Below are 12,715 nucleotides of genomic sequence, written 5' to 3'. Positions count from 1 at the left end.
TTTCTGAGGAGCCCCCCCATCTGATTGCACCAAACTACCTGTCAGACACAACAGGGCTGCCTCGCACTAGAGTATGTAGAGGGTCTGGGATGGTTTTTTGAGCTGGCCCAATCTGGGACGCCTCCAATCCGCCCATCTGTTATCAGCGCTTAAGTCAGAAGCAACTTGGCAACACTTATAACACTAAAAATCAGCGGGACTCAAAAGTATATGTTTGACTACATTGCCTAGTTCTTTAGACAAAAGTATTGAATAGCTGCTTATAAAAATTGTTTTTATATATGCATAATATCCATATCTATCAAATACAAACAAGCAAATTTATCTTTGACAATGACTCTAGTTTAAAATCATTTTGGAAGTATTTCAAGTCAGCTCTGATGTTCTGTGCTTATATAGCAAAACCCATGATCACTATAATATGGTTCAGCAATTGTTTACCAGTAGTCACTTTTCTTTAACAACAAACATTTAAAAGCTGGAATCAAAGAGTTAAGTCATTTTTTTCTAATCATGCAAAACAAAGGAAATGTAAATGATTCAAGTCTTTTATGAGATCCATGCCACATGGACAGATTCTGTTGTGATAGAATAACGATACCAACGGCATCTCCTGATCAGTGCTGATGGTTTCATTCATGAGAACTACAAACGTGCAAAAGACATGAACACTTATCCTTAACAAATTGGGGGAGGGGGGGTGTAAACAAATTATTACATTAGAAACTCAAGAAGATGTTCTAACCCTGATTTTATCACTACGTGGTGCTATGCCTTTTAAACTGAGAAATTTCATCTTTATATCATTCTGGAAAGAGATTATTACATTCAAATTACATAACTCATTTAGGTTACAGCATTTTAATGACACCCCACCAAGAGAATAAAGCTGCCTCAGATGTTTCTTGTGCATCTAGGTCAATTTTGGTAATTATTATTTTTTAACTAGACAATTATTTCTATGAGAAAGCCTTATCCTCTAGGACAGAGGTGTCAAACATGCAGCATGGGGGCTGAATCAGGCCCCCGGAGGGCTCCTATCTGTCACCTACTTCCTTCTCCCTTTCTCTTGCTCTGCCAGGTTTGCTCAATCACACAGCAGAGCTATTGAGCCAAGCCTCTCTTCCTTCTATTGGCTGAGAATCCTCCCACTCTTGGTCCCCTAGGGAAGGAAGGAAAGAGCCAGAGCTTCCTTTGCCCTGTTCCCTGGATCGCACAGAGGAGAAACAGACAGCACCTTTAAGTTCAACAAGTGTTAATGTTTTGAGTATATTTTAAGTTTCTAAAAAAACTTTAATTGTGTATGTCTGTGTCCTTTATAAAGTTTATATCTCTGCTACCTGGCATTGCGTTTTATAACACATATGGCCCAGCCCGACAAGGTCTCATTTCTGTCAGATCTGGCCCTCATAACAAATGAGTTTGACACCCCTGTTCTAGGAGGATAAGCCTTATTCTCTAGGAGTCAGTCAAAAGGCTCCTTTAAGCACATGTGATATCAAACATTCTCCTGTTGCTCAAGGTGTTACCTAGCGCAACTACTGACTTTCAAAAGAAATCAGGAAATCCCCACCTTGATCAATGGCCAAGTAGCTGTGAAGGCATCCTCAAAGCCACCACGAGGACACCACAATCTTTTAAAAATCATTTTAAAATGCCACACGGAGGCATTCTTGCTGATTCCCTCACACCTTATCAACTGTCAAATTAGTATTCACAAAATGTACACTCCACCCTTCTGCCCTTACAAGAGCCACCAAGCCCCCCCCCCCCACCCACACACACCACAGCTGTTTTGGCACTTGAAAAGGAGCAGGAGGGGACAAGAGAACTCTTTTGTCCATCTTCAATCCCTTCGTCAGGTGCCTGAGATGTAGTATTGGAACAGAGGAAGAAAAAGCTTTCTCTATTTCCCCTACTCCATGCATAGTTTTAAAAACTTCTATCCAAGGCTTTTTTTGTAGCAGGAACTCCCTTTGCATATTAGGCCACACACCCGATATAGCCAATCCTCCTGGAGCTTACAGTAGGCCTTGTTCTAAGAGCCCTGTAAGCTCTTGAAGGATTGGCTACATGAGGGCCAGTCCTCTGAGATTCGGAGTGGAGGGCAGGATATAAATCCAATATCTTCTTCTTCAGGGGTATATGGCAAATGAGTTCCTGCTACAAAAAAGCCCTGCTTCTATCACATCTTCCCCAGTTGTCATCTTTCTAAACAGAAAAGCCCCTGGATCTTCAGCCCTTGCAATAAAATAACAACCATCTTCTGCACTTTCTGCACAGCTTCCTGAAGTGCATACAGTATGCCAAACGTAGCAGTACCACAGACCTGTTCAAGGGCACTACAAAATTGCCCATTTCATGTTCAATTCATTCCTAATAATCCCTAGCAAAGCCTTTCCACTGCTGCCACAAAATGAGTTGACATTTTCAATGAGTTATCTATTGTAGCCACACGATCTCTTTCAATTTCGGTCTTAGTTCAGACACCCTCAGTTTATATTTAAATCTAGGATTTTTTGCTCATGTGCATCACTATGTGATTACTTACACTGAATTTTATTTGCCATGTTGCTCAGCCCATTCGTCCAATCTAGGGAGCTGCCCCCGGTGCTCTTCACAATCCACTTTGGTATTTACTGTTCTAAACAACTTTAGAACAGGGCTTTTTTTGTAGCAGGGACTCCTTTGCATATTAAGCCACACCTCCCTGATGCAGTCAATCCTCCAAGAGCTTACAGGGCTCTTCTTATAGGGCCTCCAGGAGGACTGGCTACATCAGGGATGTATAGCCTAATATGCAAAGGCGTTCCTGCTACAAAAAAAAGCCCTGAGAATCATCGACAAACTTGGCCCTGTACTTCTCACACACAATTCCATTATCACTTATAGACAAACTGAATAACACTGGTCCCAATACCATCCCATGTGGAACCCAGTGCTTAAATATCATTGCTTAAATAACCAATTTTTCTCAATAAGAGGACTCATCTTCTTATTCCATAACTAAAAAGTTTACTCAGAAGTCTTTTGTAAGGGAAGTTCTCAAAAAGTTCTGGAAGTGCACATATACAACACTAACTGGGCCATCCATATCCCCCATGTTTGTTTACTTTCTCAAAGAACTCCAAAAAGTTGGAGAGTCTTGACTTCCATTTGCAGAAGTTAGGTGGATTTTCCCTATGTGTTTAATAATTTTATTTTTAGCAAGAATTTCTAATTAATCCAGAACAGAGGTTAGGCTAACTGGCCAGTAATTTCCCCTGATCTCCTATGGACCACTTTTTAAAAAACTTGCATTGCTATTTTCCAGTCTAGCCCATTTCAATGACAAATGACATATACTGGCTTGGATTCAATTAATCACTTCTCACCTTCCCCCTCCTGCTGGAGCCCAAAATGGGGGCTCACCATCCCCCAGAAGTGGCACTTTTTGGCTGCAACATGAGATGGGAAATGAGAAAGTCATGTTCCATAGGTGGAAATCCTTCTGTCTGGAAACACTACAATGGATCTATGCCAATGGTTAGAAGCTCAACAATTTTACATCTGAATTCCTTAAGAACCCTTGAGTGTCCACCATTTAGACTCAGAGACTGGTTTTAAAGTTGCCCATTAGTTCTAGAATACCGTCTTTTCTCACCTCAATTTGACTAAATTCTTCAGACACCTTTGAAGAAAAAAGAAACTCTGATGTGGGTATTCCCCTCATCTTTTCCATTCTTGAAAACAGATGTAAAGAATATATGGTTCTCTGCCATTTCCACATCCTCCTTAAGGAGTTCTTTTACTACTTTGTTGTGCAGTGGCTTAACTGGTTTGCTGCTTTTGATCAATTTGAAGACATCTGTATTGCCTGGCTTAGTTTTAAGCAATTTGCTCCTCAAATTCTCTTTTTGCTTGTCTTGACATCATTCTCACAAACCCTATGTTGTTGTGCCAGACCCTGTTCTCCTTTTTATTCACCTTGTGTAGACTCATAAACACCTGAAGCTATCTTATATAGAAACAGACCATCTGTCCATCAGGGTCAGTATTGACTATTCAGACTTGCAGTGACTTTCCAAGGGCACAAACAAAAGTCATCCACATCACCTACCACCAGCTTCTTTGACTGAAGGTGCCAGGGATTAAACCTGGGACCTTCTGCATCCAAAGTAGATGTTCTACCCCTGGGCCCTGGCCCCTTCCCAAGTCAAGCCTTTCACTTTTAAAGCCTTTTTTATAGCTTCTTTTTTAACATTTGGTGGTATCTTTTCTAATTGAGGTATGCATTCTATCTGAGCTTCAATTAACATGGTTTTAAATAGCTTCCAAGCATCTTGGAGGAATTTGAAGTTCCCTTGTTTGAAAACAAATGTGATACTTTTAGACTTAGGAAGAAATCTACTATTGACATAAATGCTGAACTTAATGTCCTTCTGGTCACTGTTCTCAGTTGGTACAATAACATCAGTATCTCACAACTGCTCACGAATTCTGCTCCAAACCAAGTCCAAGGTTGTCTCCTTCTCATTGACTTCATGACTACATGTTTCAATGCTGTATGATATCTGGAAACCTTGTCTCTATGGCATGATAAGAGCACATTTACCCAGTCACTGTGAGGATAGCTAAAGACGTCACCCATAATTACAATGTTTTCTGCTTACCTCCTTTATTTTCCATCTTGAGATCACATCCTTCCCTGTCCTGTCTACAGCATTTATATCCAGGGATAACTGTATCCAATTGATTTTCCCCATTCCACCATGTTTCTGAAATGTCTATTTATGTTATTTAACACCAAACACTCCAGACTCCTTCTCTTGGCTTGCAGATTTCTAGTACTGACATGTAGACACCTGCAGCTTGTTTCCCTTTCCAGAATTGTTGCCATCTACTGCTGTTCTCAAACACCTATCAGTGACTGCCCTGTTCTTATTGTCAAGTTGTAGCCTGCTTCTGCAAAGACCACCTTGAACCTTCAATTAGTACCGTAGCTGAAATTTATCTCAGTATCACTTACTCCTTATTTTGCACAATATACACTCTCATTCTCATTAGATTTCCTAACTGTATTCTAGCTTTAATTTGTCATTCAATACATGCTGTCAATAATTCAATACACCTTTGCACAATTATCCAATTTGCTACTCACTTACAGGATAGCTTTTGTTAGAACAAAACCTCCCACTGTTAAAGAAACAGAATAAGCACATTCACTGTGTTATTATGTAAGATGCATGAAACAAATTTAAGAATACACCATGCCTTCTGGCAGCCACATCTCACCTGCATCAGTTTCTGTGGCCTACAGTTTACAAAACATTTAACAGAGCAGATCACATCTGACCTTTGACCACTGCAAATAAACAGATCAATATACGCATTTACAATTGAAAATGCCATCCATTCTGCAACCAAACTAACATTCAAACCCTCCTACAATGATGTAACCAAGGACACCTCTAAAAAAGTAGACAAACCTAATTAACTGAATAAAGCAACACAGGCTCCTGAGAAAGGAAGTATAAATTAAATGGTTTGGAAGACTAGTTCTTAAATTTTGTACCTTCCAAAGGGCCAAAACTGAAGCAAAATGAGAAAATTGGATGATAGGCTAAAGAACCTTCCAATATAATGAAAAAGACAAGTCTTAATAGCTGAGAAAGCAACCCAATAAATGAAACAACTGAAGATTCCATCCATTCTGCAACATTTCCTACCACATCTTGAGTATTTCGAGATATATTGCTGACTCTTCTGAACAGTATGTATATAAATATATAAAATGTGGCAGGAAATGGAAGATGGGAAAAGGAGAGGCAACACACACACATATCTACAGGGCTTTTTTTGAGCAGGAACACAGTTCCACCTGGCTTGGCATTAAGAGGTGTGACCTAATATGCAAATGAGTTCTTGCTGAGCCTTTTCTACAAAAAAGCCATATATTTGTAATAAAAATGAAAATATATTCAAAGAGCCAGGCAAAGGAAGAACATATCATGGAGAAAAGACCACAATCAACTTCAGATTGAAGACAACTTCAATGATATATAATGTGGACACAGGAAACCACCACATATCTGGATATCTTATTTCATATAAGTGTACTGGAAAGGTTTACTACTTGCACACAATAAAGAGTTTTTAGAGAGCTACAGCTGTAATAGTATCATTCATGCACAGGTATTCTCTTTGATATCAAAAGCACAGTCTATAGCACTGATATCAAAAGCACTGTACAGTCTATATGTCACATTTGGTATTTAAGCTAGTAAAGATGACACTAAGCACATTTTCTTAAGTTAGGAAAGGTTACACATGATAGTTATTACGGAAATACCACTTACACCACCTTCCCAGGACAAGCTTTCCCATTCCCCACAGAAAAAGCTACATAATGAGCATCACTACAACTACTGATGAGAGAAGAGGAGGGATGTTCACCACATAACTGTATTCAGTTAGATATATATACAGCACTTTTCTCTCCAACAGCGCTGACCATAATATTTCCCCCCTCCTCCATTTTGAAGAGGATAGAATGGAGTGTTTTGAAAACACTGTGAATCGGTTTAGGTAGAGAGTGTGAGGCTGGCCCAAGGTCACCCAGTGAGTTTCCATGACAGAATGGATATTTGAACCTGGATCTCTGAATCTGACACTCAGAAGTGGCTATCACCACCAAATCCTAAACCTGTTCACTTTACAGTGGGATGGAAAAGAACTTTCTCCCACAATTACATTTTTTAGTCCTATTCCCCTGAGTGAATGCATTGCATACGAGCTAAGAAAGGTATAACTTTGCTTAGGAATGCTCTGGTAATGTAAGAGTTTCCCTGTGAGGTCTTACCTGCTGCTGATGTTAACGAGAGATATACATCCAAAAAAATGCACTTGGTATTCTGACGCAAACTGACGATGAAATTTTGCATCATTTACCTTGAAGCGAAATAAAAACTATGTCAGAGCAACATCATTTGTTTAATTCCATCCCCTCATAAATTCCTCTGTAGCCTCTGAAAGTCAAGGTCATATTATTTTGACAAAACTACAGTTAAATTAGGGTAAGTGTGGATATAGGAACAAAAGACAGTTGTTATATAAGATAACTATTTCAGTCCAATCCAAAAGGGCTATATTATGCAGAAATGGCTTAATCTTTGACCCAGTAACATCCTGCTAGTAGAGAACAACAAGTCTATTAATCATGCAGTGAAATGTTAAGTGTCACCAGAATTCTGTGACTGCGGACCATAATTTGGTAGGCAGATTAACAACCGTTTTCTTGCGCTTCTAACAGTGTCAGTACCTTATGTGGCAGATAAGCTACATGTAATTATTTCTGGAGTCCATTCAAGGAGGACTCTGTGGACGCAGCCTCTGAAGAGCTTAGTCACTTTTCCTTACTGTCAATGGTAAAATAAAACAATTACGCTGCAGTTTGCTATTCGACCTTGGAAATCTGTTTCACTGTGGAAAGTATAAATGAGGTCTTTTTCTAGCTTTATTTACTTTGTTAAGAGTAATACAGAATGGTTATTAGTCAACAGACCAACAGTATCAAGGGGTATTGTGACAGTTCAACTGACAAATTAAATTTGGAGGAAAGGAAACATTTAAGATCTGTATGCTGCACATCAGCATTTTTGGTAAAAATGAGATTTTTAAAGCTTTGTTTTTAGCTATCTAAAACAAAAATGAATAGTGTTTCACACCACCGCTAGCAAATTAAAAGTAAGCACCAACTCATTTGTGAAATCTAGCAGAGCAGCCAGAGATGGATACGTAAATGGTAATCAGCATGCCAAATTTACAAGACATGGTTCCTCTCCCTCTCATCAAAATGCATTCAGATTAAACTAAAAGAATAAAATGGGGGTGGAAAATATCCTGAAGTTTTTTTCTTACAAAGAAAGGAAAAACCAAGCTTTTAGATCATTTTTACTCCATTTTCATGGCATTTCCATCAAGTTAAGTTATATAACGTCATGCCCTAATGCCAGTTCTGGGTGTTTAAGCTGCATCTGGAGGCTTTATCACAGGCCGGCATCAGCATCAGATTACAACTTTTTAAGCATGCACACGCAGTTCCTTTTTATCATTATATGGCAAGAAGTATCACTTCCTGGGCCCAGGTTTTCCTGATGACATAGTTAATGCAGAGAAAGGCTGCCTCACGCTATGCAGGAAACACACATCTTGACTGCAAAACACACACGCACACAATCCCTTTTGCACTGACACCATCGTTTGTTTTAATGCAATTTAAGAAAAGCGGATGCTGCCTGCTTTAAACCAAACCCTCCCTCTCTCTTAAATGCAATAGCTGAGCAACAAACAGGCACACTTTCAACAGTAGCATTTCTTTCCCGCTACTAGTTTGGGAATGCCCTACTGACATACATGATGGTGCAAACCTGAGAGGGGGGGGGGGGATACCGATGCCCGTCAGGGTGCGCACGCCACACACATGCACACACAAGAGCCACACACGGGACCACCACAGGCACACAACTCAGCAGAATGTGCTCCCCAACCCAGACCTTTTGCCCTCCTTGTTAGCCTAGGTCTGAGTGTTTGGCCGTAGGGATGCAGTCGCTTCCCACACTCGCTCCACAGCCGAGGAATAGATGCCTCTCTCGGGCCTGGATGCAATTTTTTTTTTTTGTCCCAGGCCGGCGACACGCAGCCATTGTCGCTCGTGCCCCGTGCAGGCGTCCATTGCAGCACGCTAGCCCTCCCCACCCCCTTCCGAGCAACTTGAGAGGACCTCCTTACCGGCTCCTCCGTGGCATGTGGCATGCCTCAGTGCCTCCCTCGCCAGCTGCAACCGGCCGGCGCTCTGACAGAGGCTGGAAGTGGAGAGGAGAGCGGTGGGCGGCTGCAGCTGCTGCATCCCTCCCCACTCCTCCTCCTCCTCCTCCTCCTCCCACCTCAGGCGCCCCGGACTCTTCCCTCCGCCGGTGCCTTCGCCTCCAACGCGGCACGCCAAGAGAGGACGCCGCCAAAGCCGGCGCACCGAGGTGCTTCCCGCGCGCAAAGCCCGGGCGAAAAGAGCAGGGCAACCTACCTCTCCCCCGCTCGCCGGCGCGCTGCAGCAGCAGCAGCAGGAGGAAGATGCGGGCGCCGGAGAGGGATGAGGGAGCCAGCCCGAGCAGCGGCTCCTCCTGCTGGCCTTAGAAGGGAAGAAGGGTGGCGCGTCGGCGGCTCTCCCCTGCTAGGGGGCCGAAGGGCTCGCGGGAAGCTGGTGGCGGCGGCGGCGACAGAGGGGGGTCCGCCTCCTCTCCCCCCCTCCCTTCCCCGGCTGTGCAGTCTCGCCTTCCCTCGACGGCTGCTCCTCCCTCGCAGCACCTGGAAGGCGGACCGGGCTGTGCCAAGACCCGGAAGCCCGGCGGAGTGGGATTCAGTGCCAAGTCATTCCCCCCTCCGAAGCAGGGGTTGGGGAGGGACGAGGAGGAGGTGGAAGAGGCCGCCGCCGCGCTCCAGGCCCTCTCAGACCCCCGCTAAGGAGATGCAACGCAACACCCGCCTCCCTGCTGCGCCTGCAGGGAGGCTGGCCAGGATCATTTTTAAAAACGCCCCTCCGGCCTAAAAAAAAAAGGGGGGGGGACTTTTGTCCCTTCCTTTCGGAAAGATGGCCCTTCGTCCAAAAAGCCATACTTCAGCTAGGTTTTTAATGTGTTTGCATGCATCCTTTTATAAGCATATGCAAGCATTCTGTGGTAATCTGTTGAACAATTTTTTAAAAATTATTTCATCATAAATTTTAGTGGACCTGAGCCCACTTTGAATGAAGATGTAGTTTTAGGCCATAGAAGCCTGTACTGGATTTTAATAAAATTAAATAGTGGAATTAAATCCTTACAATTGCTAGCCTTCAAGGTGTCACAAGACTCCTGTTCATTTTCTGTGTGTATGTATGTCTATCTCATAGACACAGAGATATATGTAGGTATATTTTATATATTTATTTAGAATATGCTCCTCTTTTGAAAAAAACATTGTGCACAAGATGGTGAAAACTAAAAATACAGTTAAAATGATAAAATTCTGATTATGAAATTCTGAGCACTACAAAATAGTAGTAGCCAATAAATGCTGCTATACAAATTTGCAAGCAGGGCATAGAGAAAAGGTTAAAACATAAAAAAATGGGTAAAATGTCTAAATGCCTGGGTGAAGAGCAATGTTCCCTCTAAGCTGCAGAATCTTGTGAACAAAATTTCTACTTTGTGAGCTACTGGTATTAAAGTTGTGAGCTACTGCATAAATTATTGCACTCTGGGGTCATCCTGAGTTAAGAAAAAAATACGTGAGCTGGAAACAAAAATCTGTGAGCTAGCTCACACTAACTCAGCTTAGAGGGAACACTGGCGAGAAATATTTTACTGGGAGCCAATAAGGAGACTTCTGGTGGTGACAGGAATGTATGTAGAACTTACATACACATAATGCAAGTGGTATGGAGCTATGTTTTGACAGTTTGAGGCATGTATGTGCTTTTCCTCTCCAATAATGGCCACGAGTGGATATTATATTGGATATGTTTGATCTAGTAACCCTAAACTGAATGGATTGTTTACAGTATCCTGAGGGGAACTAAATGGCTGTTCAAGTAGAGGCTACTAGAGTGAGCACTTAACTAATGGAAATGCCCGCCAAAAGAATCAGCACAACATGGGCCCAAAACAGTCCACTGATATAACACTTCCAGAAGTATCAGGCCCATAGTGAGACCTTTTTTTTGTGAAGAGACAAAGGTACACCAGGAAGAGTAGGGCTGCCAACCTCCAGATGGTACCTGGAAATCTCCCACTATTACAGTTGATCTCCAGACTACCAAGATCAATTATCCTGAAGAAAATGGCTGCTTTGGAGGGTGGACTCTATGGTGTTACACCATGCTAAGATATACTTTCTCCAAACCCCGCCCTCCCTATGCTCCACCCCCAATATCCCCCTATTTCCAATCCAGAGCTGGCTACTCCAAGGAAGAAGGAAAGGGAAATTAATGCATTGTAGAAATAACCTAATAAGAGCCCAGTGCTTGTGGCTTCTTCCAGAACCATCACATTCATTAGCCAAAACACTGGTTTGCTTCTTAGTGAGCAGTTGGATAAAAAACTGCCCATGTACTTTCCCCTTTTAAAAAAAGGTAACCCCCTGTGCAAGCACCAATCCTTTCCGATTCTGGGGTGATGTCACATCACAATGTTTTCATGGCAGACTTTTTTATGGGGTGGCTTGCCATTGCCTTCCCCAGTCATCTACACTTTCCCCCCAGCAAGCTGGGTACTCATTTTACAGACCTCAGAAGGATGGAAGGCTGAGTCAACCTGGAGCCAGCTACCTGAACCCAGCTTCCGCTGGGATCGAACTCAGGTTGTGAGCAGAGAGCTCGGACTACAGTACTGCAGCTTTACCACTCTGCCACGGTGCTCCTGACATCTCCATAATAAAAGGACTACTGCCTTACTTTTCTATTGAACACAAACTGCAAAATCAAGGCAGGTGTTCGGGATTTTTCTGAGGGACTCTGCTTACACACACACACACACCCTATGACAACAGATTCCATTATCAATGCATGGTAGTAACAAGGGACCATCCAAGAGTGGCTATTTTCCACTGCGGCCATATTTTCTGTCTGCTCTAATGCTTCCCACCTGTCCTATGGGCTAGTTGCATTTACAGCAGCTCCTGTTCCACCTTCAATAGCTCAAATTGTCATCTCTTTTTAACACAAAAGTGCTCCTCTGTAAGTGCTCAGACTTTGGCTAAAAAAGAGAAGCGTATTTAATTACCCTCAACTGAATCCACAAGTAAAATAACTCAGCCAATCCCCAGACTATTTGCAAAGCTTCCAAGGAGTGTGCTTGTGTATTCCCTCACTATTTCAGATTAAGAAGTGGCACTTCTAGGTTAAAGAGTGTGATTTTAAGGCAAGCTTCAGTCCCAATATTTTTCATTGTGAACTCTACCCGTATGAGAAAGTCCGTATATCTTAAACCAACAGAGACTGAACAGTTCTGACATTTTCTTATAATTGTGCATGTGTGTTTGAAGTGTTGTCAAGTCACAACTGACTTAGGGCAACCCCAGCAAAGGGGCTTTCAAGGCCAGTGAGAAGAAGAGGTGGTTGGCCATTGCCGTCCTCTGTAGAATCTTCCTTGGTGGGCTCCTACCCAAGTACTGACCCTGCTTAGCTTGCAAGTTCTGACAAGATTGGGCTAGACTGTGCCACCTTCCCCTCCCATAATTTTGCATAGGACAGTGTAAAGAAGATTGACAGTCCCAAGTGTAAAAATTATGCACCTTTTAGAGAAGAATCACCTGCAAAGACCGGTACTGCTCAATTCTATGCTTTTTAAAAACAGAGTTCCCACTGAGTTCAGTAGGATTTCTCCCAAACAGGGCCAGTGCTAGGGTTTTTAGTGCCCTAGGCGAGCTGCCCACTAACGCCCCCCGACAAAATTAAAAAAAAAAAAACAGAATTGCATGAGAAATGAAGAAACTTGAAACTATTTTCATTTTTAATTTGCAGTTTTTTATTTTAAATTTTAATTTTTAAGAAAAAAATGTGAGATTAAGCAATAAAAATTATGAGAATACTATGTGATCCTTTTAGAGGGAGGTGCCAGTGACGACTTTGTGCATGCGAGAAAGATGCTCTACCACTGAGCTATGGCTCCCACCCCATGGCTCTGTTAAAGTAGAGTAGTTA

General features: G+C 42.3%; 1 protein-coding gene across 4 annotated transcripts in view; it reads right to left on the bottom strand.

Annotated features, from left to right (window-relative positions):
• OSBPL6 (oxysterol binding protein like 6) overlaps window positions 1–8,777 on the bottom strand; it is a 194,242-nt gene extending 185,465 nt beyond the window's left edge. For 3 of the 4 annotated variants that reach the window (XM_060256910.1, XM_060256911.1, XM_060256913.1), the window contains exon 1: window positions 8,762–8,777. The gene's annotated coding sequence lies outside the window, so the exon portion shown is untranslated. The remainder of the gene's footprint in view (window positions 1–8,761) is intronic. The other variant, XM_060256912.1, reaches the window with a different exon arrangement.
• Between the last annotated feature and the right edge of the window lie 3,938 nt (window positions 8,778–12,715).

The sequence above is a fragment of the Heteronotia binoei genome, chromosome 16 (assembly GCF_032191835.1).
Source record: "Heteronotia binoei isolate CCM8104 ecotype False Entrance Well chromosome 16, APGP_CSIRO_Hbin_v1, whole genome shotgun sequence".
NCBI classification, from domain to species: Eukaryota; Metazoa; Chordata; class Lepidosauria; order Squamata; family Gekkonidae; genus Heteronotia; species Heteronotia binoei.
The sequence above is the reverse complement of the archived record's forward strand: the minus strand, read 5'-3'. Positions and strand labels throughout refer to the sequence as shown.